Here is a 27,316-nt window from a genome sequence, read left to right as displayed (position 1 = left end):
GACCATGGACAGTTCATCCCATCTTAATATTTTATTTATTTAGATTGAACTGTGAAAGTTAGCCGTTCTCTCACTTAATTTGTCCAAATTTACGGATGTAAGTTAGTCTAAGTTCAAAGCTGGAAAAACATGAACACTTTTTTTTGCCTAACGAATAGTAACTTATGATTTCGTTTATAATTGCTTCCGCAACATGCGAACCACAATGATACTTGTTCCACGTGAACCAAGTGATACTTTTTGCTTGGTTTTGCAAGGTCGAATTGAATATTGTGAATAAATTTGTTGGAAATTATTCAAATTTCTTGAAAGATAAATAATTTTACATAATGAAAACAACTAAGATGCTCTTCTACTTAGGATTTTTTACTTCTGGTTCGTTTCATTTCCTACTCAAAGCTACTTCTTTTTGCCATTTTAATGTCATTCTCACTCCTCCAAGCCAAAACACATTTAAAATTTCGATAATTTTTTTCAATGACTGACTAGCCGATTACTATCAAATGCAGAAACGCAATCGTCTTTTCCGAATTCATTAAAGATTTGGGAAAGATGATGATTATACATGGTTTTGATTGACTGGTACAGATATTGTGATGCAAATAAAAACCTTGGCAGTCTATGTCTAAATGTTGCTTTAATTTGCTTCGGTTGGTTAATTGAAAAGATGATCTAATACGTAACCACGCGTTTTGGATAACTTACTTTATTCTAAGTTTATATTTCAACTTTGAAAGCTTTACGGGATGTATTTTCTGAGTCAAATCAGGGTAATAATCTCGGGCGAGCGCAATGCTGACCACATTGCCTCCCACAGTGTACTGTGGTGTACCGTTACGGTCTTGAATGAAGTGCTCTAACACACTTCAAGGCCCTGATCCAATATGGATTGTTGCGCCAACGATTATTATTATTATTTTCTGCAAACAAATAATCTATGTTATGTTGTAGTGAATCAATCACTTAAAGAGTAACTCTTTGTTTTGGCATTGCACATATTGAGGTTAATTACCTTAAATAATTTAATGCGTGTTAGGCGCCTATTAAGTTTATGGTTTGAATTCATTTCATTGTATGGTTAAAATTATGAAGCCATTAAAGCGAACCATTCGTTATTGATGGGGGGTTGAAATATATGGTTGCCATTTACCCCTTAGTGGCATACAGCTTATCATTGTTCGCGGTTAGCTGAAATGCTCTTCAGCCTCCCCCCCTCGGCTTCTCGAGACGCTCGCACTCTTCCGCTACTGTTCTGCGCCAGGTGCCCTTGGGGTGACCCAATTGTCGCCCACGTTGGAAGAGCGAATCCCACTGCATGGATGGATTTACCGCTGTTAATTCGTAGGGCAACATCCAGTTCGGAATCACGCCTTCTAGATTTAAAAGTTGATTAAGGCCTTTGATGTTCTGCTTATCAGTGCAGATAGGAGGAGTGCGATGATCCGTCAGACAGAGAACCTTGGTTTTCTTGCTGTTTATCTTCAGTCCAACTCTACGTGCTTCTCTTTCCAAATCCAGAGGCATTTGGCTAAGGTCCATTACCCGGTGAGAGAGCAAACAGATTCTCCAAACTACGAGAAGTGGCGGACGCAATACAGAAGTAAACGTAAGCGACCATCAGATTGTGATCTCTTTCGAGGCCGATGTTAGCCCCTCTCTTGTTACGCACATCCAGGAGACAACTTTTAAATCTGCTGCTGATCGCAAAGTGGTCGATCTGATTGCCCGTGCCACATCGTTTAGTTGAAACCTAACTGGCTTTATGGCAGGCTCTCTGCTCGGACAATGTGCCAGCAGCCGTGGAGACTCTATGTTTCTCATCAAATTTCCGAGCAGAGCGTCGCCTGAGCCCACCTTGCTATTCTGATCATCCATCACGATCACAATATTACCTTAAGTAGCATCCTTCTCCACTATATTGGAACTCCCCGTTCGTACATAGCATTATCCAATTGTGATGCTCCTTAACCAGGAACGCAATTTTGTAGTTAGAAATCTGTCAGAAACTGGCTCCCAGGTCAAGAGAGCGCGCCTTGCGGTAGCCGTCAGGGGTAATTCGACACCAGATTCGCGTCTGCTACCACTTGGCTTTCCAGAGTACAAAAGCACATTGCCGCAAGAGGAGGAGGAGTAATTTCTATAGTTCCACTATTTTACTTCGTTTAGGCCCGGAATGTCCGGGTTATATTGTTGGAATAGCTGCTTAAGTTGGAGAAGGCGAGCATTTTGAGGATCCTTGCTTCCGATTTCAGAAACCAAAACCATTCATAGTCCGTTTTCGATAGCCAAATGTCGTAGCCGTGAGGTCAGTCCCCATCCGAGGCGTTGTCGATGTTTCGGTAGATTGCTTACCCACGAATTTCCATTCCTTTTAGTCGCCTCTTATGACAAGCAGGGAAGACTTGAGGGTATTCCTAGGTTCACATTTACTTGATTTTGGACCGGACCAAATGTAGCACAGTTTACTTTCGCTCATAACATCTGATACCAAAAAAAAAAAATCACTGCTTCTCCTCTGATTGGTTTTTTCTTGGTTCCCTCAATTTTTAATCCAATCGAACAAGCAGTCCAGATAAGAAGAAAATATTTGCTGCTTATAAAATAAAATATAAAAAAAATATAAATTAATGAATTGAGGCAGAAGTTTCACTTTTTTGTAAAATCAGTTGGAAAATCAGAATAAAAAGTCTTGAAAGAAATTGTACCCTTTTTGAAACCTGACGAATTGAGGAGGAGACCAGCTCCAATCCTTATAATATGTATATGTGTGTTACAACAAACTTCTATTTTATTGTTTTAATTGTTATGATTGTTAACCTCCATAAACTTTTATTAAATTGTCACAAATGTTAGATTTGACCTCCCGACTGACTTTGACTGCGAAAATTGTTTTTCGAAGTCGTCTCGAATACATTCGTGTGCGTTCGTCAGGCAAGTTGCACGCTCCTTCACAAGGCTACGTCCCCTAGCTGAGTCCATCGCGTGCGTCTTTTCCTGACTGCGCTTTATTCCGGCAAGAAAGGCTTCAGCCGGGCAAGGGCACCTCTGAATTGTGCCTCCGATGTTGACGCTAAAATGGTTTGGGCCTCGCTCAAGAACTCTCGTAAGGTGGCTACAGCGGCTCTCCGGAGGCGCCCGCCCTAATTGGGATATGCGTGCAGGTGTCGAGATCCCTAGACACATCGGCCAGATTTTCGCATGGTTAATGGATAGAGGCGATTTCAGCTTTCGCAATGTGTGTTTGAACAGAAGTAGCAATTCAGTGGTGTTAGGGGTGTTGATTACAGGGTCGTTGGGATGCCTCAGGTTCTCCTCGTATACAAGTTTTGAAGGGATTCAAGTAAATTCTTTGCGTTTTGCTGTTCGGATGCCAAGCAAAATGAGCTTCAGGATTAGTGACCAAGAAGGGTTGCTATGGGCCATGATCGCGACCTTTAACATCCTGTGCCATTTTTCAAGCATCCTATTGTAACGCATTTGAAGCTGAGGGGTTTGCCCAGCCTCGTTGATAGGGTATGCAGAAATTAGACATCTGCACAGTTCATTGAGTGAGCCGTGATTATATGGAGATGTTTGGTGGAACGAGGGAAAGCGCTTACCTCTTTTCTCATATAGTTCGTAGTATTGCATTTCTTGCATGTGATGCACTGTCTGGCCCAGGAATTAATGTCCTTGTTCATAGACGGCCAGAAATAATTTGCGGTCACTAACGGATTTGTTGTCCCGATGTTCGAAATATACGGCTTTGTTCCCTTGTTTGAGGTCTCACGGTATTTACCATTGAGCCGAAAATAGGATACCCCCTAAATATGTATTTGAAACTGGTCTTGAGTTTCTGAAAAACTGTAGGCGACTTTGGGTAGGAAACGTTGGTAGAAGTTTAACATACCCAAGAACTTTCTCAGATCCTTAACTCTCTTCGAAAGAGTGTTGGACATGCATGGTGATATATTCCCTGACGATTTAAAGGAAGTTGAAGAGAAAGTGCAGCGGCTGGCATACTTTGTGATCTTTTCGACGAATCTGCGGTGGAACTATTATAGCATGCCCATGCCCTTGTCACCCTGTCACCACTCAACTTCCACATTTCACGCAGTAGTTGGCTTGGCGCATGGCCACCAATTATAAGCTCCGTCAGTAAGTGATAGTAACGAAGGAAAGAATGATGGAAACGAGTTCTGAACTGTCTGCTATTTGGGTGGTGAACTGGGGAAAAATTCGTGAAATGAAGCAGTTACAGAAATTTACCTTACTCTTATTTATCATACTTCGGGGCACGATGGGAGAATTCTGAGAGAGAATTTTTTTTTTGATAAAAAATGACCGTTTCATAGCCCAAAAACGACTGTTTTTTAGTGAAAATCAACCCATTAACTTTGATTGTTCGCGATTTTGTGAAAACTGCATATTTAAGGCTTTGTTTTACATCTTAATAAAATCGGTTTACTGCCTGTCTGTCTCTTTGCCTGTCTGTTTCTCACACGCATTTTGCTCGGAGACAGTTGCAGCGATTGAAACTAAATTCGGAGAAAGGTAGAAATTGTGAACACTCACGTATACAGTGAGTTACATCCTTCTACGTCGAATTTAAGGAGGGGGGAGTCATACAACGGGGGGTGTAAATTTTTTTATCATAAAATACAGTCGTGTGTATCAAATGGAAGTAATTTCCGAAGTCGTTCTTAGTTTTGAGATTTGAAAGGTGAGTGCGGGAGGTCGAAAGTGATGATTTCTTTAATGGAGCCATTCTCAGAAAGTACCCAACCAGAAAATCTGAAGAAAACCAAGAGTATATATAGTGCCTAGGCTCCGAAATACTCGCCATATCGACATCTGTTCAAATAAAGTTCATAATAGTCTACTACTATAATTTTTAGTAATTGGCTGCAAGACCCCCCTAAAGTTCATCTTAGAACCACGAAGTGTAGGCTATAATATAGAGCAAGGAGTTTGGGGGAAATCACACCATTACTGACAAAGTTATAGTAGGAAAAATTTGTCAAGGCTTTGAATGTCAATATCATGCGAAAGTGGATATTCTCACATAATATATGCATGTCATGCCATTTGTAACACAATTACATAATATTTTCCTATGAAAGTTGTTGTAAGTTACTCAAGATTTGTACTTTAAGATGATGTAATGGTGGCAGTGGCATTAGTATTATGTTTTGACGTCGGATACCAGCCGACTCAGCTGTGAATAAGTGCCTGAGTCAAATCAGGGTAATAATCTCGGGTGAGTGCAATGCTGCCCACATTACCTCCTATAGGTCTTGAATGAAGTGCTCTAACACTTCAAGACCCTGATTCAATATAGACTGTTCCGCCAACGATTATTATTATTAATGGAAGGTTCAAAAAAGTTTCGTAGTTTTATTTTTCGTTAAAATAACCTATTTTTCGCTACCAGTGGTCTCATTGCATCCTTAATATGAATAGCAATCCTTGTTGAAGGGACCAATGTAGATATGTGAAACTGGGTAATGTGGTAAATATCGTTTTTATGACCCCCCTATATAAATACCTAGATGTTAACTAAATGGCATGCTGTGAAGTTCCGCTTCTTGTGAATGAAATGATTAGTCACCGAAAAATCCAGATCATTTTGAAACAACGGAGTTTAGATTTCCGCTTCAACTGGTCTTCATGGATTTCGAGAAGGCTTTCGTCAGCGTGAAGTAGAAGTAAATCTGGCATGCCCTACGCGGAAGGGACATTCCGGCAAAACTTATAGTCATTTTTGAAGCGACTTATGATGCGGCAAATTTCTTATTCCTCTTGTTCTCAGAGGAAGGAGGGGTCCACGGCGGAGTTCATCATGATTGCCACCGACATTTTTTTTAATATCTATGTTAGCCTGCAGGCAACAGCTTTGCCCAGAGGATGTGAAGGGATTCAACTGATCATGATACTTTGAACACCTCCACTGTGCTGATGACATCTCTTTGTTCTCATACCGGATCGTGGACTTTGGTCAAATAGTCCAGGGGGGAGAAAAATATCATAAGTAGAGTCGGACTGAAGATAAAGACAAACAAAACAAAGGTTCTTAGTCTGAGCGGTCACCGCAGTCTCCCTACCTGTATTAACGGGGAGAGCATCGAATTCTTTAATAAATTTTTATATTTAGGAAGTGTAGTTTCTGTAGACGGTGGCACCGAACTGGATGTTACTCGATGTATTGACAGCGCTGCTTCGTCTAACATTTGGAAATACAGTTATTTAAATACCAACACCAAATTGAAACTATTTTCGACTAATATTCTTTCAAGGTTATTATATTGCAGTAACATATGGAAAGTTACCACCACTGTTATTCAACAGAACCAAACCTTCATCAACATTTGTCTGTGACGTGCCATCGGGGTACACAGGCTTGATAAAATTTTGACGCACAGGTCAGTTACCCGTGGACGAGTTGAAGAGAAGGCGGAAGTACCAGTAGATATATCATACACTAATAAATGTTCTAAAACCCCATTGCTGGTTACACCATGCAGTGGAATTTGCTTTCCCGACTAGTTGCCCTTGGAACACTTGGCATAAAATAATGGACGAGGAGTCCTAGCGTCTGAGGGGAATGGAAGCGCATTTTGGGAAACCGTGCACGATTGTGTGTAGGCGTAGGAAAGCTACTTAGATTCAGAAGTTGTTGACCTTTGTCTCATTTCTGAATTAAATTTAATCTTCACATTATATTTATAAAAATAAGATAAATGAATGGATCTTGATCACGAATTCAATCTATACTCCTAAGTAGATTTTGTAGGAAACAGAGTATATGTTAATTCAATTATGTAAATTTGAACATTGTTTATTAAATTAAACCCAACCTTCTTTAAAGTTTGCTACTTTTACTTTTTCTGCAAATTTTCAAGTAAATATTTATTTCATCACATCGTCCAATTAGTTTAAAAAGTTGTTGATAATTATAAACAATTAGTTTAAGAAAGTGCCTATAATTAACATGTATGGAAAGCATATGCACAATTTTCCTAGCATTTCCTTTCATTCAATAGCCTTCTACAAAGTAACGAAGTTACTTACGGCCATGCATTTATACGTGTGCATAATTGTACGCCTTTCTTTTGTAAGCGCCAAGTATCGAAGCTCATTAATTTGAATAATTATAGTATTCACAAGCAATCTATTCTTGCTATATACATATGTGTGGTTTCCGGGCATACAACTTTTCATTCTTGGTTGTTATTTCATAAAGTATCATTACTTGATTAAAGGGGCGATAGTCCATTAACAGTTTTTCTAAAATCCCGCTGGTGAGAAGAAATTCTCGCAAATTCTTCTCACATTATGCAAAGCAATTATGTGAACTGTTATTAACAATGCATTTACCTGGTTGTCATCATGGCATCAGTGCAGTTTTTGTTTTACCCGGTTTTGTGGATCTATGATGAAATTATGTATGAATGGTGTTACCATAGAAATACAGGTACGGGGAAAACTCTATGGTTTTCAGAAAGATTGAAATGCTTTACGATTAACAATCTAATTTCGTAATTTAAATTGTGGTGAAAATGGATGGTTGTATAGACTCAGCGTCTCTGCTAGTTGTCTGATATTAGTTACTAATTACAATATTAATCAACCTTCAGTAAAACACTACTTTATTATTTAATTTTGTCGTACCCAATAATAGCTAGGATTCAGTACGAATTATAGTCTCTCAGAGGCGTTTTATTCATCACAGAAGTGATAGGTAACCCCATTTTCTCTTCCGAATTAGAAAACGCTATATTGCTGGAGCTACATATGGTACATAGATTTCCATGCGGTTCAAAAACTGCACTATTGTCCTCACAATATAAAATGAAAATAACAGTTTTCGCGGATGTTGCTAAATATGACTGGGAAGGCTTTGTTGAATTCCGAACTCAATGACACATGGAAAATAGATTATCTCTTGCATGATTTCAAACAAAACCGCTTATATAGTCGCATTCATTACTACAACTAGTGTGACAATAAGCTACAGTTTGGATACGGCTAACCTTTAGAAGAGTCTTCAACTCATCAAATTTTCTTTGAACTGCGGTTTTACGAATTTACCAGAAAGATTTGTTACTTATCTTGTACGGTGGTGAGTAATCATCTTTGACTTAAAGATTTCTATCATAACTCATAAAGTGTGGTAAAATCGAAAAATCTTTGGCTCAAATAGTAGAGTTTAATTTTGCGGTTTTCTTTTATGACATTGCAACTTGATTAGTTCATTGTATAATGGATAGTCAGCAGCACTATCATTTACATAAATATGTAGGGGATATGTACGAGTATGTATATGTATAGTTTGCCGCATGGTCATTGGTTGGTTAACTTATATTTTACTTCGATGGCGAACCTTGTGGGGATAAAGGTCAATTAAGGTTAAAACCTCACCTATCTAACTCGTATAGTCGTATTTTAATTGGCGGTTAATGTTCACTAGAAAGGAATAATGTTGATACAAATAGAATATATAAAGCTAAAGGTTGAATTTTGAACCCTAGTTCCGAGAGGGTATAGGGGGAACAAGTAGGGGTAGAAAGGGAAGTCTCCCTCTTTAACCCTGAAAAGGTTGTGGCATCTGAAGGAGCGGTTTTTTGGATTTCATCATGGTATAATTTGAATTTTTAACCCTACCTCCGGAGGGGTTGGGATTTGTGTTGGAGGAAGAAGAAGTCCCTCCATCTCTAGCCTCGTTAGAAAATTTTAGCTGCCATCCTTTTCTCCATTCTCGTAATGATGTTTAATTTTCAATTCTACCTTCCGGAGGAAGCGAAGAGGGCACTGTGAACCCGGTGAAAAATCGCGATATTACTCCTTTAAATAAAAGTTATGATGCCTTCCGGAAGAGGAAGAAGAGAGACTATGCCGTAGCAAGAGGAAGTTCTCCCTTTTCTAACCCTAAACTGCGGTCACTCACCCGCATCCGCGAGGGTTATGGAGTGGAATAACTGTCCCATTCTCCAATGCGTCGGTAATTGTCTAACTATTAACCTGAATATAGTTGCAACGCCTTAAGTTTTTACGTGGGAGTTACCACCTAAAATGTGTAGGGGGTTAAAAAGGGGAACCTTCCTTTCCTCTTGCACATTCATCATCACAGCTAAATCCAACTTTACCATGACAATATCTAAATACTACTTCAGATGTGTCATAGCAGTTTAAGAAAGGGAATGAAGAGACCTCACACTTCTCTCTCCACACCTTCTCTGCCCCTAAAGGTGTGGAGTTAAAAACTAAACCATACCGTTATGGTACCAAGCCGAATTCAGAGGTAAAACAATTTTTGAAAGGGGTAGAGGTGACCACCGCAATTCTTCAATGAGATTAGGGATGAAGGACCTCCCTATTCTTCCTATATAGATGTCCATCCTTTTCGTCTCCACCGACATTAATCGACAAGGGCAAAATATGGTATTTTTTCCTGTGTACTTCCCTGATATGAACAAATAATATACATCAATATTTGTTGCCTACATCAGGGTGAATATAAATATTACAACATAACCTATTGCTACAACACCTGCCATCGCTTTCGTTGTTTCATAAATAGTCTACGACTTTGGTGGCCATTCAGCGCGTAGTTGAGGCTTTTTTACTGGTATCGCAGCAGATTGAGATACCCCTGCCGGTGGCATGGACTGTTTCTATTGCCACTACTGCTTGGTATTCAAAGTTGGCGAGCTGTCAGACGGGGCAGCAACCCTATCTGCTGAGTTAACACAAAAATAGCCATGGGAAACCTTTGCTGCATTAATTCAGACTTGCTGGCCGTGGTAGGTGGATCTCCTGACACCTAATACAGCCCGACACAAGGTTGTTGGAACTGTGGTGGTGTTAAATAAGAAAATTGTTAGGCGCCTAGCTGAGTCGTTAGAGAACAATGCTGTCATACGGAAGATCGCGGTTCAAATCTCACTGGTGGCAGTGGGATTTGTATCGTGATTTGACGTCGGATACCAGGAGTCGAGTGACGGTGGGGTTAAATAAGTCAATCTGCTAGAGTTTAACCCTAGGTGATGGTCTCGTAAGAGCGCACTCTTCGAAAAATCTCTCAGCTGGTCCGCTAGGAAAACGTCGTTTCTTCGGGGAAAGTTTGGTCGAAAGGCTTGTACATTCTTAAAGCACGTATATTAGACACAAGGAACCTGCTACTGCTGCTTCTGTTAATGACTTAGAAAACGTGAATTGCAACACTGGTGCAGTGTCTAAAATGCCACGATCAACTAAGCCGTCGGTAGCTTTGTGTTCCCTGCCGCACAGGGATTCATGCGCCTCCTGCTGTGCTTCAAAATATTGCCTCAACGTTTTCTAAGGAGTCTATACAATAGACTTTCATGCCTGTCATGCCGGAGCTATCATCAGGAATGCCTTCCTATATCAGCGATGCTTCAATTGGCTCTTTGTGCCTGAGGGCCTAACCACAATTACGATGTGTGCAGAATGCGGTTGAGAGAAGCTGCAGACCGCACGTAGCTTCAAGGTACAATGAAGATTTCAGGCCGGCAAAGTTCACTCCACGTCGGTAAGATTCGTTCCTATATGACAGCGCTTTTCGTTCGTGGCTATTACTTTTTAATGTGAATAATTTGATTGATTTTGGGAACTGTGGAAGGCATATTTGTGTTGCAAATGCTAATTATTAATGTCACTTGCATTAGTCCCGTAACTTCCATTCATAAAAATTGAATTCAAGCCGGAGGTATGCACTCTTAGAGGCATTAATTTTGTGATTTACATAACATAAAAAATGCTCGCAATTCGATTGTTCGTGTACAAAATCACGGCATTGCACATAATCTTCAAGTTTATGCAATTAGTTGATGCACCTTCTTGTATTTTATGTTATGAAATTTATTATATAATATAATTAATACCTCTAAGAGTGCACATACTTCCGGCTTAAATTTAATTTTTATGAATGGAAGCGACGGGACTAATGCAAGACATTAGTAAATAGTACTTGCATCGCAAATAGTGCCTTTCACAGTTCTCAAAACGAGTTCAAGAAAATTAATTACATTCAAAAGTAACAGCCCAAAATGAAAAGGGTCGCCATATTGCAAATGAGGCAGCAAACTATTATCTGTTACTGTCACTGTTCCAATGTTTTTCCTTCTACCTTCCCATTTTATGAATGTTCTGCCCTGCTATTCAACACCACCAAAAATTCTTTGGGCCGCATTTCTTTTCAATGTCTCAGAGCGGCTCTCTCCTTACTACCTTGCGCATTGTAATATGTCAAAATTGACCTTGCTCCAAAAACGCCGAAAGGTATATCAACGACTGCACACTTCGGTCAGATCATAGTGGGAGGGATAATTTCGTGAAACATCGATCTACTTTGTGAAACCTCCATGTATCATACCGTTCCTGAAGAGTTCCTTCCCTTCGTCATCTGGTGTTCCCCAAGGCTCTGAACTTAGCAGCTGCTACTCCTATTTTTTATTAATGGACTCATCTCCATTCTCATCTGCCCATGTTTGCTTTTCACAAATGATCTTAAATTACTTCTCCACTAGACTGTGCTCTCTTGCAGTTCAGTCTGGATACTCTGTCCGTTGGTGCTCGGTTATCAAGCTGATACTAAATGTTAGCAAATGCCACTAGGTGTACTATTCGCTTAAACCCCACCAAAATCCCTTTACTTTCTTTCTGAGTAGACAGTCACTATCACTACTGTTCTCCGCGAGCTCGACATCTACTTTCACTCCTTGATCTTAGGTCCTTTGGCTCTGTCTACTAATTTAGTTTTAAGCGTAAAATAAACCAATTACTTGCTCTTCCTTCTAAGGAGATTATGTAATTAGAAATTTACTTTTTTCTGGGTTATTCATAAAAATAAATAAATAAATAAATTAGGGTTTCATTCTGATTATTTTTAAGATATCACAGAATAGATGGGAAAATATGAATTAAAAATTGAAACGGTATTTTTTTACTCGTTTTTGCTATCACCATTTCGTTTTTTATCCATATATCAGCACAGTATATCTATATGGTATTTTGTAAATAACCAGATTGCCTTCTCTGTGGGTTTTCGACTTTGTACTGGAGATTGGTTACTGAAATTATTGAGGTTCATTGCCGAGCAAGGCACTCAAATGGGTCTACCTGATCGAAATTGTCTTCGCCCGTTGGGATGCGTCTTATGTTAGTTTTTCATGTTTGGGTTATTAAGGAGTATTTGATTGTCGTTCATGGGTTCTACTTCACCTACCACTAATTTTGAGGTTTAAATTTTACCTTAATGGTCTGCTTGATCAAGAATACCTCATAAACTAGAGTTTAACAAAGTTCATGTTAATACGAATGGAGCAGATTCATGTGTTGATTGAGACGTCACCATGTTTTCTGCTTCCTCAATCTTTGGAAGTTGCAGTTATAAATTTTGCTTCCAGGATTGGATATTACATCCTGGAATAGGTGCGGCAGCACACGTCTGCTAAAGGAACCGGACATTCTAAAAGCCAAGAAAATGGTTGCCGGAGAAGTTGTAGTCTGATTGGTTTGTTATATGTTTTGAACCTACTGCAGGAGTGGAGGTGGAGGCAGGTAGTAAAGCCAAACGAAATCTATGTACAAAGATCCAATTGCTTTCTTTGGTTCATCGTACTGTTCAGGCTTTGTGCGAAACAAAACTTTCTTTCAATGAGTTATTGTCCCTCTGGTCTGTTGTTGTGCCACCTTGACCTATTTAAATGCAATTTAAGAGGGGACATCCCATAAACGTAAAGTGAAGGGGGCGGGGTATCGAATGAATGGTATTGATTAAGTATTAGGTATTTGTTCGTTGTAAAGAAGTGTAATGCAGGAATAAAATGTGCACTTTTTCATAAGGGGTCCATTCGCAAAAACTTTTCAATCAAAAACTTTCAATCAAATCGTAAAAATACGCCTCTATGACGTCTGGTATCCCAATTAATCTATTGATACACGTTAATAATAGTAAATTACAATATTTTGTAGATTTGCTGGAAAGTCTCCTGAAACCACACTAAAAGTAAGTCAAGATAGGCTACATGAAAGAGCACAATATTAGAAATTTTGGCGGAAATCTGACAATTTTTAACAAAGCTACTATAATCTAAAATTGTCTCTCACGTATAATTTTAGAACAACTAAAGAAATCACAGATGGCTTTACTCAAGCAAATAGTTTTATATTTACGAACTACATGGTGTGTGCATATATTAAAGAAGTTATCCACAAAACATTCCATATCCGATACACAGAGCTTTCGTTGTTGTAGACTAAATTGGATTGCAAATGGGAATTGAAATAAACTAATCAAACCGTTCCATTATTATATTTAGTACTTCACTCCACTGAGTCTGAATAAAAGGATCTACCTCCCTTTCTTATGAACCCTTTTTCGAATAGTTCGCTTAATGCTATACGTCCTTGAACCAAATTTCGTGGTTAGCCTCAAGCCTTACATTACATACCATTTCAGTTTTAAAGTAGGTTATTTTCAAATCGTTTGCATAGCTAATTATTGTTTTTATATTATTCCTCATTACAGACCTACTTTGGAAATACAAAAGTGGAGTAACTCTTCATATTGAACGTAAGTTTTATACCAACTGTGCAGCTGTTTTCAATACTACTATTTAACTAATACAACGTGTTACCTTGTAAAGACAAGCCAGTATGAAAACAATTCAAATTTGCAGTAAGAATTTAAAATAGTGCGAATACATAGTTAGACCAGAACAAATATCGACAAATAATCAGCATACTTAATAAATTTATTAAAATCCCATTCATTGCGAGTACAAACTGACCTCCATAACAAATTATTGCAGAGGAAACTGATTCCTGTTTTAAATTAAATAAGTTCTTCGAGTAATTTAGCAAACAAAATATTTATATTATAAAAAATATCTATAACATCATAGAGTCCTTTCACTACGAAAGTGAATTCAAAAAGTTCAATTATACTTCGATAATATCGAAGTAGGAATCTAATCGTGTTTAATTTTTATTTACATATTTTGTAAATCGATTCAGGGATACTAATGACCGGTATCCAGTCTAGGATTGCCTTAAAAAGAAAATACCCTCACTTATGCATTTTTCTCGCCCATACGGATTAAGTAATCCGCCATTGCAACCTATTGAACCGTATTTTATTCACTACAGTCGCGGTAACGCTCATACATTTCGTCCTTATATAAGCTCCGGAATCGTCCATCCTTTCCGGAGGATTCTTCTCTCAAACTCCGAGAGTTCGCAATTTGTCTTCCTTAGAACCCAAGTCTCCGGCTCAATTTTACACTGTTTTGTTGCATCACAAATCAACGGGAAAGAGGCATAATTGTAGGTACCCTCGATAGCCATAGACGTGGGATTATGGCTATGGCGATCGACACCAAATTTGTTGAAAAGGTGGGAACTGGGAATGTTCAATAATCTAGAGAGGCACATCATTTTACGTCGAATTTAAAAGAAAGGGGGGGGGGGGTGTTGGGATCCCCATACATGCAAAAGGATAGTGTAAATTTTTTTTCAGAAAATATAGTCCTGTGGGTTATCAAATGAAAGGTTTTGATTAGTACTAGCCATTTTTAGTTATGACTTTTGTTGGAAAGGTTTGGAATGCCAGATACTAAAATAAATACAAATGTTCACGCAAATGTTTTTTTTAAAAGAAATTTACAAAAACTTCCATGGGTGAAGCATCCGGAAGGTTTAAATTGCTTCCATAAAAGTCATTGGTATCTCAACAGGAAAAATCCGCCTTAAGGAAAGATTAACGAATCTGACATGTTCTAATGCTTACCTGAATAAAATTCCACCATTTGGCTTTTAAAAGGTTACTGTCAACTTATTCACTCCCTGTATTACGACTAGTTGGCATGGGTGACCAAATTTTTGAAAAGACATAGAGCACTCAAAGCGGGGTGGGGGGGGGGGAGACCTTCGCATATATTGTAAATTATAGTTTTTTTTCCCTCCAAATGTAACCAGCAAAATACTCCCGATAGATCAAGGAGCAAAACAAACAACAAACTGTAGCCTTTCCTTATTTGAAAATATCTTGGAACATGTAGAAAATATGCGCTTGAAAAAATTCAATTTAGACATATAAATGAAAATGAAGTTCTCATTATCCGTGTTTTCGATTATTTGAGTTAGGTATTTTCGAAGTTATCTCGAATAGTCAGGTTTCTACGGTATATTACTATATTTTGAGAACTAATTGGTAACCCTCCTTAAGTTCATTCTGCACTAAACGATTACGTGAAACATGATACTGGAAAGTTTGGTGGAAATTCTATTTTTTTTAACAAAATCTGCCTTTTCTCTGTAAATTTACTGCACTTAAGACATCATATGTAGAATGTGAGAGTCACATTGAAGCAAATAGTGGAACATTTATCATGCACAATCACTAAACACAAATAAAATACTTTAAATATTCTAAAAATAAGAAATCGTCAAAACCCTGCAAAAACCTGAAGAACCGATCTTCTAGTTTTTTACTTGTTTATAGGTTTTTTTTTCTGCCTTTAGTGACTAATTTTTTCATAACGAATCATTCCGAAAATTTAACGCCTGGTTCGCCTGATGATCGCTACATGCCTATGTCTGTCATCACTCTTCAATTAATTATCAAACTCAAATTACATGGTTCTCAAATAACATCTTAAGATTCTACTTAAATCTTACAATATTTTTATTGTGTAATTCTGAATTTTAAGATACTGTTTTTAATTTGCAATAAAATTTATGGAGGGTATTCAGTAGCAGTATCGTTTTTTATAAGGGTGTAGTTTTTGCGTATTTTTCAGTGAAAGGTAATAAATGTGAAACAAACTGTAACGGATCCAATGAAATTTTCGCAATGCCAATTTTGAAAACAGTTGCATTGCGTATCTGTATTTTTTTAAGGTTTTAGTGCTTGCAATTTTCTGGTTATTTTCCAATGCTCTGAAACGTAAATTAACGATGCCAGTAATGCCCCATTAAATCAATGCCATTATATCAAATCAACTTTAAGCACTACAACTATAAACGTATACTTATTTTTGAAGTTATCTTATTAAGTCAAAGTTACCTTGATAACGATTTAGAGACAAATGTCGCCATTAGTTCTCTTTTTTGAATTGAGCTTAAATTATGAGAGGTAACCATCTATGGTAAATTACTTCATCATCTTGTTACTGCTGCTATTATTACTTGTCTTAAACAAAATTTTGATTATAATCAAAATGCAAAGAATTGAAAACAGTGTAATAAGTCATTTTATTTTCATTATATTATATTTATAATAAATTAAAGAGGGTCAGCAATGTAGATATGCTCACTATTGTTGATTTTTTATTGAATACGACAAAAGAAAAGTAAACAATTGGACAGTTTAATCACATGAATTTTAGTTTGCGCAAACCAGATTGTATAATAATAATTTTCTCTTCTATTAACTGTTGGCAAACATTTCAAATTCGTTCATGTGTTCTGCTTAGTAAATGGGTTTATTTATTATTTCTTTAAGAATTCCTTCATTATTATGTAAAATCACTCTACCAGTTAGGAATTATGTCAGAAGAAACTACAGATGGCGTGCGAATGTACAACAGAATGTAGAGCGTTTTATCGGCATATTTATTTGTAACAACTATGTTGCCATACAAAATTATTGATTAGATATATCTAAAATGCTTTCTTTAAAGTGCATGATTGATTTCATGCGAACCATGCAGGCGATATCTACGTAATTGAAAATTGCTTAATTGGAGTGGATTTGATTTAGTGACTCAATGAAGAAACTGTTAATTAATTGTAATTTAATTAGGAATCAACTCAATTAATATGTGAGCGTATTTTCATCATAGTTATGTTATTTTTAAAGCTTTCACCTGGGATGCGCCACCAAATAACGAAGCCTCTAACCATAAAACGGTTATTGCGATCGAAATACAGATATAATTCGTAATCAGTGACGAAAAAGAATTTTTACCGTAAGCATTTTACTTGTTGGATTCTATAACAAAATAATACCTTTTCCAATATTGCCGGTCATTGGTTATTTCACATTAACTGTTTTAAAGTTATATATAGTATAAATACGTATCTGACAGGTCATTCCTACGTAATGTTATAGCTAAATCTTGCTTGGGCATATAATTCGAAGTAAGGCTTCATAAAGGGGGAATCAACTTCTATATTTATCAGGCTACATATATTATAGCATACTACTCTTGACCATATATATTCCGATTACCTCTTTTTTCAATCGCATTCAACGCGTGAACAAGTAGGAATAACTATATTACTTTCCTTCCAAACCACCTTCTGCATAAAGTTTTGTGTTAATCCATCAGCCTTTGCCAGTTTTTCTTCAAAATTTGTTTGTGCATTTTTGCATTTTTTCGGTAAGCATAAAATTTTATCCAAATCTTTAGTTTACGACATCGTAGCTATTAAGATTGTATCTTTTGATTGAGAACTTCTGGTTTTAGGGTTGTTTAATTGTAAGAATTTGAAATAGTATACTTTGCTCTCGGATTTCTTTCTACCAGGGTATTGTCAGGTGTTAGGTTTATTTTATAACAGCGTTCTCGTGTATTGTTTTGAGTTTGTTTTAGATTGAATTAGTTTTTATTACATTTTTTTGTTTCGTTTTTTCAAATCCCAAAATTTGTCTTTTATATAGTATTAAACATAAATTGAAATTAGTTATTCCATTTCAATTGTTGTAATAGCTAACAAAGTTAATGTTTTATTTGATCCTTACTCTAAACCTGCGATAATTTTACAATATCAGGGAGCATCATAGTTGCTTCTGTGTCCCTAGCCTATGATTTTCTGTATCCTTCACCGACGAGAGAGCTACGGGAACTAATAGCACATGCGGGGTTAATAAATGTTCAACTCTTGATAGGTTGTGATGTGAAAAGTGGTCAAGTAACAAATGCAATCCTAGGGAAGAAGGTGGTTGATTTCATCACCTCAGCTGGTCTCATGATTGCAAGCGGGCGTTTGTTGGGCCAAGACGAAGTGAAGTAATTGACAAAACAAGTAGACCCCGGCCTTGCAGGTATTATATGAAGTCTCACTGTTAGGCTATCGTTATTTAGAATTTAGTCTGATTATTGCAGGTCTAGATAGCCCAAGTGGTTAGAGCGCTGAACTTTCGCAGCGGAAGGCCGCGGTTCAAATTTCAAAATTCAACTGTGAATGAGCACCTGAGTCAAATCAGAGTAATAATCTCGGGCGAGCATAAGGCTGGACACATTGCCTCTTACAGGCGAACAGACTGTAGGTCAAACACGGGATCCTATGAAAACGGATAGGATAAAGTTCGTTGAACTTTTTGGCAATAAACTGCATGTTTTTAGGTGACTAGCGACTATTTCGGTGACAGAGGCTTAATTCTTTGAAGTTATTTGAAAGGACTTGTCCGATTACCAAAGGTAACAGCGGTAAAAAATTTTGTGGTGGAATCGAGAACTCAGAAAGTTAACCATACAAATTCTGAATCGTTCTTTGCAGAAGCAATAAAAATCAAGACTGGTTAAATTACAGCAACTTGCAGCGTGAATATTAGAGGCTCATATGAAGCTCGTAGAACATACTGTGAGTAACTGGAAGATGAGTGAAAGACTTCAAGGCTTTGTAGAGTTCGTAAACGGGATAAGTCGGTCGAGTTAACTCTCTTTGAAAATGGGATGGAGCCTTCATGGACCCCAGTGAGTCAGTGCAAGTACTCCATCTTGGAGAACAACAAAAGCGGAAGAGAAAGAACTAACGATACTAGTCAGAAAGCAAATGTTGTTATGCTGTGTTTTTGAGCACTTCAAAGCACCTGGCATGGAGTACATCAATCCAGACTTACAAAAGTAGGGTATAGGATACCAAGAGTGGTCTCTAAAAAATGTTTTTCTAGCATGTCAAAACAAGCTAGGGTCCCCTTTGCGGAGAGTTAAGTTAGTCTTTATACCGAAGTCTGAGAAAGAAGACTACTCAAACCAAAAGAATTCAAGACAGATCAGTTTAATAAAACACCACCTGGTATGTATGAAGAAATTGCTTGAGTGTTCGCTGTAAATATAAAGGATGCAATACTGAAAGTTGACTACGCAATGGGGATGCTCTTTAACATTGAAGGGGCCTTTGTGTGCATATCATCTTTGTGATACTGGCAGAGATCGTGGCTTGGAGGATATTTTAATTAAGTAGATTTATGCTATACTAATGCATAGATTGCTGTCGATGTTGATCGCTACCTCGCAACAAAAGTAGCGAAGTGCTGCCTGATCCTCCTATGGAACTCTTATTGCACATTATCCAATGGCGCATTCATCATCATCATGCTTGCTCTTCACTGTATCTCAAAAATCTAAGTTTATAGAAATAGATTCCTTCTGGATTCTCTAATATAAAACTGTCGTCACATCAGTGTCACATTGTAAAATATTGCGGTAAATTATATTTTAATATAAAGCATCATACTGGATGTTCAAGTTTAGTGATAATACTACTATTATTAACCATGTTATAGTAAGTTAAAGTTGCATCTATCACGTCAAATTACTATTCCATAAGAGATAAAATATCAGTACCCCGAAATGGTCTGTAGTGCATGTACACTCACGACATTACGAATTACTGGAGTATGGCTGTACAGAATCTTGCACAAAAGATAACTTAGTCTTTCATTGAAGCGTTGAGCTTTCGGTTTCCGACTTAATGCCCTTAAACCCCTGTATAAGCTGCTCCATTGGTTGCTTCTGAGGGGAATTTGCCAAGAGCCTGAATCATAATTTCAATGTTCTTTTCAAGATTATATGTCTATTAGGATTGTAGGTTCGGATAGTTGAGGACATCTTTCATCAAGGTTTTAATATTTTATTGTGTGTTTCTAGTCTGTCATGTCACGCACTTTGTGGACTGACATTTTCTTTGTCCATTGAATGCGATTACAACGTATTGTAAATATTCGGGCTTCTACTTTAATTAGTTTAGCGGTCTTCATCTTCCTCATGCAGAGCTCAAGTAGTATTTCATGGAAAATGGAAATGGACGATGGATTTCGTTGGGTGACTGTTAATCATGCTGGCTTCGCTGGCTTATTGACTTTTTAATTTGAAGTAATAAAAACTTGCTTTTTATATTTGCAAGTGTATTTGCAAGACTAGTAAATTGTCTTGCAAATAGCGCTATTTCGGGAACCCTTCCCTTCATCAGTGCTAACAAGTCTTGGAGTCTTGGATGGAGACCTGTTAGTATTGATGAAAGGAACAAGTGGTTTCTGAAATATCGATATTTGCAAGATCCATAAGATTAAATGATGGCGAATAGAAAAAGCAAATTTTTATTATTTCAAATAATTTAATCGCTTGAAATGCCGCGTAATTACACTCAGATGACTTTTCAAGTCAGAGTCCATTGAAATTGAAATTGTTTCAAACTGCTATAAAAAGAAAAACTTCAGGTATAACCTGAATGTAAGTGCTTGGTAATAGGGTGCAAGTGTTATTCACTTTAGAACTTTTGGCACAAAGAATATTATTATTTTTTTGGTTTTTAATTTCATGGGGAAGGGTTTCAATATTTTTGTGCAATTTATAAAATAAAATTAAATCGATTCATACTTAATATCTTCAATATATTACAAATAAGTTAATAAACTCAATAACCTTCAAAGGTTAAGTTCTTGTCGAGGTTAATGATTTCTCTTGCATCATTAATTTGCCCAATAAAAGGGGATATTAATTTTGTTTCATGAAAAAATAATAATTTAGTTGAATAAACTTTAAAATTCGCACATTCATACTCGTATGGGTTTAAGTATGGATATCTTTCTTAAACATCCCACAGAGATGGAAATATCAATACCAATTGCAAAACGACATTGGAACATATTCGTGAATCAGATAAGTCTTTATTTTATTAAAAATATGCATCTGATGAGTATGGCTTAATTTTTTGCATAAAAAAGTTATACTATGGACAATGAGTCCAAAAACCTTGGGAATTCCATTGAAGATTCATCGCGTGCTTGTGTAAAGATAAAGGCATATATGTATCATGATCACACCCACTGTGAGGCTCGTTGTCTGTGGTAATCAATGATGTATAAAAACGAATGGAAATTAATGGATTTCAGCTGAATAACTTTCATTCTACAATCAATTTTAAGACGAGTTAAAGCTTTTTCTCTTGGAAATTGCTTCTTTCTTCTGATACTATTGTTTTTCATCGATTTGCTTCAAGTTAATGGAGGCTCGGTGTAAATACAAAACCGGTAACAGGGAATAAAATAACCAAGTATGATAACGAACAATAAAAAATCTTGTTTTGACTTTAATGCGATGAATATAAAATAAACATATATTGTAAAAGTGTCTGTATCTTTTACTATTCTTTAGTGCTTATAAATATGAATATTTTTAGTGGACCTCGTATTAATTTAAGTATGCATATTGATAAATTTCCAGTTTACACCGTCAGACTGGATATAGTGTTGCAGCTTTGTTTATAATTTTTGCGAATGAGATAAGATTTATTTATACTTCCAATATACATATTTACTCATATTTTTACTTCCAATATACATATTTACTCATATTTTTACAAACAACGGATAATTTTGTATTTAAAGGATGTTCTACCGGGGGTAATAGGCCTTCAAAGTTACATGCTACCTTTTTAACCTGAAAAATAAGGTATCATGAAATAATAATCACGATCTTGTGTAGAGGAATTTTCGGATAGTAAATTTTTATCTACTCCAATGCCTAGTAACTTCAATAAATACTAAAATTATATACTGCTCACTTCAAAATAAGGAATTCCAAAAATAAAAGATTACAATTTTGGTTGCTGCCTGAAAGTGAATTTTTGTGAAATCATATTAACTTGCTGAATTTCTCGGTTTCGCTGAGCAAGACCGCATTACCATTTTCAGATTTTGCCATGGTTTTGTGTCAATAAATTGAAAATTAAATACTTATATTTTGCAAAACTAAATATTTACAATCTGATCAAATAGGAGGGGGACTGGTTCATGTAAATCGCGCTCGTAAATCGAATGGGCAATTTTTTTTTCTCATAGGTTCAAACAACCTTCTTCGAAGTTTGTGTGAAGCTTCTGCGGGATTAGTCCATTAGTGGGGTTTGGCAGTCGTTTCTTTATAACACAAAAAGTTTGTCCTGCGAATTTCACTACGGAAAGAAAAATTGAACAACCAGTTTGCTCGAAATTTTGTGTTTCCAATGAAATTATGACTATAGAATCATTGAAAATTATGTAGAAAGACTTGGGGAGTCTACGGATAAGGCAAATATTTGAGTGACATGGAGCATTCAATGAAATTCGTGAGGTCATAGAAAACTTGCCTCATCCGAGCCGTCTATCCACCACTAAGGGGCAAGGGGCATCCCATGTATTTTTATAGGCACAAAAAGCTTATTTTGAAGAAGATAATAAATATTTGTGTTAGAATACGTAAAAATGATATTTTTTGTTAGTTAGTCCCAAAACAATCATTGAAGAGTATATTGGCCGAGGCCAAGTCCCCAGCCTACTTCGGCATTCTCTGGCCATTACAATTGAATAATAATAATAATCGTTGGCGCAACAATCCATGTTGGATCAGGGCCTTGAAGTGTGTTAGAGCACTTCATTCAAGACCGTAACGGTACACTACAGTAGACTGTAGGAGACAATGTGGTCAGCATTGCGCTCGCCCGAGATTATTACCCTGATTTGACTCAGGTACTCATTCACAGCTGAGTCGACTGGTATCCGACGTCAAATCATGATACAAATTCCACTGCCATCAGTGAGATTTGAACCGCGACCTTCCGTACGACAGCCTTGCGCTCTAACCACTCAGCTATCCGGACACAATTGAAGATGTCCCTTAATTCATTGTGTGATAACTCTCCGTAGATGAGTTGAAAGGCATACGCAAATTAAAGAAAATTAGAAATAGCCTTGAATGTGGGACTCCAAGGAAAAATCCGCAATGATTCCTTGAATTTACAGATGGCCAGAATGAGCACCCGCGGTGACCGTCGTTACTACCAGGGCAGAGATTTTCTGGAACAAAGAAAATTTGCGGAACTTGACCGTGCAAGTTCACCAGCATCCCAGTGCCTCTCGACTGAAATAAGAAGACTTTAGCGGGTTTTCCAATTTTTTTTGTAATAAAAAAAATGTGAACTTATCTATCTTTTTCTATGTTATTATTGGGCTTCTGAATAATTTATTGAATTTAGCAATCGTTTGTATTTGTTTTTGTGGTCGAAATGGGCTCCTTTAGAAAAACTTGTGTAGCTGTTGGGCAGTTTCCATTTGCAGTAATCTGGATCAAAAAATTCAAACGTTTTCTTATTCTGTATACTTGCCTCTATCGTCCAAACTACGATTATAATTTTACCTTGCTGAACATTAACATGGTTGTACAAAAATTCCTCAATAATCGCGTCTATTTCTTATTGAAAATCCGGAATAAAAATAAGAAATTATTAAGGAAAATATATAGGTGGAAAAATTTCAATCCGATCAGTCCAATAGAATTTTAATTGTGCTTCCCGCCAATTGGAAAAGTGCGCTTTTGAAAAAATGCGGCTAACATTTTTGTTTTGTAGGTATACCAATGTGGCACGTGCTTTTCTATTTGCTGTAACTTGACAAATTCTGTCAATTTCCGTCTTAAGTTTGTGCAATATACTCCCAAGATATTACATTTTCTAAAAATATAAAGAAAAATCGATTTTTGGAAGGTTAACCTCCTTAATGATAGTGACCAAATGGAGGTCCGTGAAGAAGAACGCTTCTGTCAGAAGTTTCATGACAATAAAATGCTGACTTATGGGCTAATTTACAAGAAATCCAGCTGGGAAGCAAAGAAGGCGATTACTGTCACCCGAGCGGTATATTACAAAAATCTGTACGAGAGAGAACTGTATAGACTTGTCCAAAGCCGGCACCAACTCACGTAGGATATCGAACACTTCTATTGCGTTAATGACTAGAACAGTGCTTTGCTTACCGATCGTCAAGCCGGGACGGATAGATGGCGAGAGCATTTCGAGGAGATTTCAACGGAAGAATTTGTTCATCCTCCACTTTCACAAGAATTGCCAAAATTTGGAACAATTTCACTTATCAACGCCACTGAAGTCGAGGAAGCAATAAAACGAATGAAATCGGGTAAAGTAATGGGAGCTGACGATATGGAAAACGTAAAGCTGGGATCCAACACTGTGGTTCAGTGAATTCTTCAATCGGGCTATTCATGAAGGTAGTGCACCAACTGCTCCAATATGGAAAAAGAAAGGCAGTCCAGCAGAATGTTCAAATTATCGTCCGATCCGGTTATTTTCTCATACTATGAAGACTTCTGCGCGCATTCTTGATAACCATATTTGCGAAGTCTTTCAAATAACCGTGAATAAAGCCGGGTTTGTCAAGAACTGCGGAACTACTGGCTTAATATATGCTGCGTGAGAAGCATCGCCCTCTTTACACCGCATGTCTGGATATGGAGAAGGCGTTTGACCCTGTGAGATACCATCCCATCTGGTATGCTCTACGACAACCCCTAGCACCAAAGGATTTCGTGTGCTGGGTAAAATTGCTTTATCACGATCAGAAAAGCAAACTTCGAAATGTGGCAGGTATATCAAAACCGCTTCGTGTCTTTGTTGGTGTTCATAAAGGAAGCGCCCTCTCACCACTCCTCTTTGTTCTTGTTATGGACATTGTTACACGGAACTTCCAACGTCCAGCGCACTACACACTGCTTTATGCAGATGATGTTTTCCTAGCATCTGATAGCAAAAATGATCTCGAGCAACTTGTTCAAAAATGAAATGATCGCCTCACAACACAGTCTCAGATTGAATCTAAATAAAACTGAGTTTTTGACGACTGGTTCTTATGAAACAGACCATATCACTGTTAATGGTAATGACCTGCCCAGAACTGAGCGATTTCAATATTTTTGGCCAATGCTACCAGCCAATGGAGAACTCCGTTATGAAATTGTTTCACGCATTAGCGCGACCTGTATGAAGTGGGGGTCCACAACCAGCGTTCTTTGTGATCGTATCAATGAACATCTGAAATCTAAAATTTATCGTAATGTCATCCGTCCTGTCGCCCTCTATGGTTCCGAGTGTTGGCCGACCATAAAAGACAAAGAAGGACGTCTTGCAGTAATGGAGATGAAGATATTGCATTGGACTAGTGGAGAGACACGCTTTGATCGCACCGATCGTAGAAAAATTGCGAGAGAGGCATCTTCTAATTGCGTCTAATTTGCGCTAACGAGAATTCATTCGCCAAGATTGGTCTGAATACCGAAGTCGATGGTAAACAACCAAAAGGCCGGCCGAAATAACTGTGACGATTACATCCAGATTAGGTCTTTGATAAAGTAAAATGGCGCGATTGATCATGACGAGCCGACCCCGCTTGTGAACGGGCCTCTCAACTAGATAGTGGTCGCAGTGGCAGTTGGTTTCTCGGTATGAACCATCATCAAGAGTTGTCTTTTATGGATAAGAGTATGATTTCCTTGGCATGTCATTAGGGGATGCCGAGGCCGTCTTATAAATTTGCTAGTGTGGGCAGTAAACCGATTTTATATTAAAATGAAACTATCCGCGATCTAAATGGGGTTGCATCGATCGTGCAAAAATTGGGAGAAAAGCATCTCCGTTGGTATGGTCACATAATTCGCGTTAAAGGGAATTAATTTGCCAAGATTGGTCTGAACATCGAAGTTGATGTTAAACGATAAAAAGGCCAGTCGAAACAACAGTGGCATGATGCGTTGGATAGTGATTTGAAGGCCTCGCGGCTTTTTGATAAAATAAAATTGCGCAACCGGCGCAAAGTCTAAAGAAAAAGAGGAAGAGGTTTACCCCCCTTAACTAGGTTGTGGTCGGAGTCACAGTTTCTCAATATGAACCATCATGAAGGATGGTCTTTCGTGGATATGAGTGTGACCTTCGTGGTTAACTGTAATGTCATCTGGGGATGCCGAGGCCGTCTTATGGATCCGTTTATGTGGGAAGTAAGTAAATTCTTGCTATATGCAAAATTAATGAGCAGTTAGGCATTATTAATCGCTCTATTGGGGAGATTTGGACGCATTATGAACGGTTTTGTGCCTGCTTATTCCTAACTTTTGAGTTAAAGTTATCAAGTATTATTTTCTCTTCATTAAGTGGCAGTGGATAGAAAAGACTTCCCGGACTGTCGTACAAATTTCCTTTAGCTTCGTCATCTTTGGCTTTAGTTGAGGCATGGATATTTATTAGCCAAACTTTAAAAAATTGGTTTTAATGTGAATGAGGTAAAAAAAAAACAACTAATCCTGTTTCATGGCGTGAATTCATCATGTGCATATTTGGTTACATTTTTTATGTACTTAACATGGTCCATCTTCAAAGCGATTTATTATCCATCCATATGTTGTCACTTTTTCATTGATTTTGGTAGAAATAAGGTATCCTTCAGTAGAGATTCAACCAAAATGTAAATTATGAATTTCAAATATCTTTAATCAGGGAGGACTAATTTTTAAATAAATTTGTTTTTTGAAACTTATAGAGATCATCTGCCTACACCATTTCGCTAATATATTAAAATATCGAATAAGAGAAACAATATAAATGATATGTATGGGCGTCTAGGCTTCTGGTCGCAATTGAATATAGATAAGTTGACATTCAATTTGATTGTTGCATGTATTATATGGTGTAACAATTTATCATAGTCAAGTATTATCATACTATGAATATCATATTAAGGAATGGTAAATTAATTTTACTATTGAAAAAATTTAACCAATTTTCATGTTCGTTTTATTAATCGAAACTAATGAACCAGTTTTGGCTAGCGAAACTACTTTTTCGGTAGTCACTGATGGGGTGCACATAAATCTTGATCACTGACATGGTTTCAAATCCAGTTCTAAATGCAAACAGGTATACTTTAGCAGCCACTATAATTTGACCTAGTTTTATTAAATTATCAGTGGTACCGAGTCCTAATATTTATTTCTAAAACATGCGGAAATTGCTGATGAAGAAGAAAAACATTTCCATTGTTGAAGCGAATTTACCTTTATTTAAAAATATAATCCGATTAAACTGTTTATTTTCTTTGCATTTTTGTTGAATAATTCACTGGAATCCTCAAGCGTTGAATTGGCAATGGAGTAAGATTACTTGTACGCATTAGCAAAAAGTTTGGCATTAAAACCAAAGTACCGAATCTGCCATTAATTTGAAATTACGGGCATGGGTGTTTCCCTGCTTTATTTGTTAATAGTTTTGT

The 27,316-nt window shown here is 37.2% G+C and overlaps 1 protein-coding gene across 3 annotated transcripts in view; it reads left to right on the top strand.

Moving 5' to 3' along the window:
• The window catches only part of LOC119657494 (major royal jelly protein 1), a 67,905-nt gene that overhangs the window by 15,383 nt on the left and 25,206 nt on the right, over window positions 1–27,316 (top strand). Inside the window, exon 2 of one of the 3 annotated variants that reach the window (XM_038064422.1) lies at window positions 13,532–13,576. The exons of 1 other annotated variant lie outside the window; for it this stretch is intronic. The gene's annotated coding sequence lies outside the window, so the exon portion shown is untranslated. Of the gene's footprint in view, window positions 1–13,531; window positions 13,577–17,281; window positions 17,388–27,316 lie in introns of those variants that run through there. One more of the 3 variants, XM_038064424.1, reaches the window with a different exon arrangement.

The sequence above is a fragment of the Hermetia illucens genome, chromosome 5 (assembly GCF_905115235.1).
Source record: "Hermetia illucens chromosome 5, iHerIll2.2.curated.20191125, whole genome shotgun sequence".
NCBI classification, from domain to species: Eukaryota; Metazoa; Arthropoda; class Insecta; order Diptera; family Stratiomyidae; genus Hermetia; species Hermetia illucens.
Note: the sequence above shows the minus strand (reverse complement) of the source record. Positions and strands in the feature narration are given on the sequence as shown.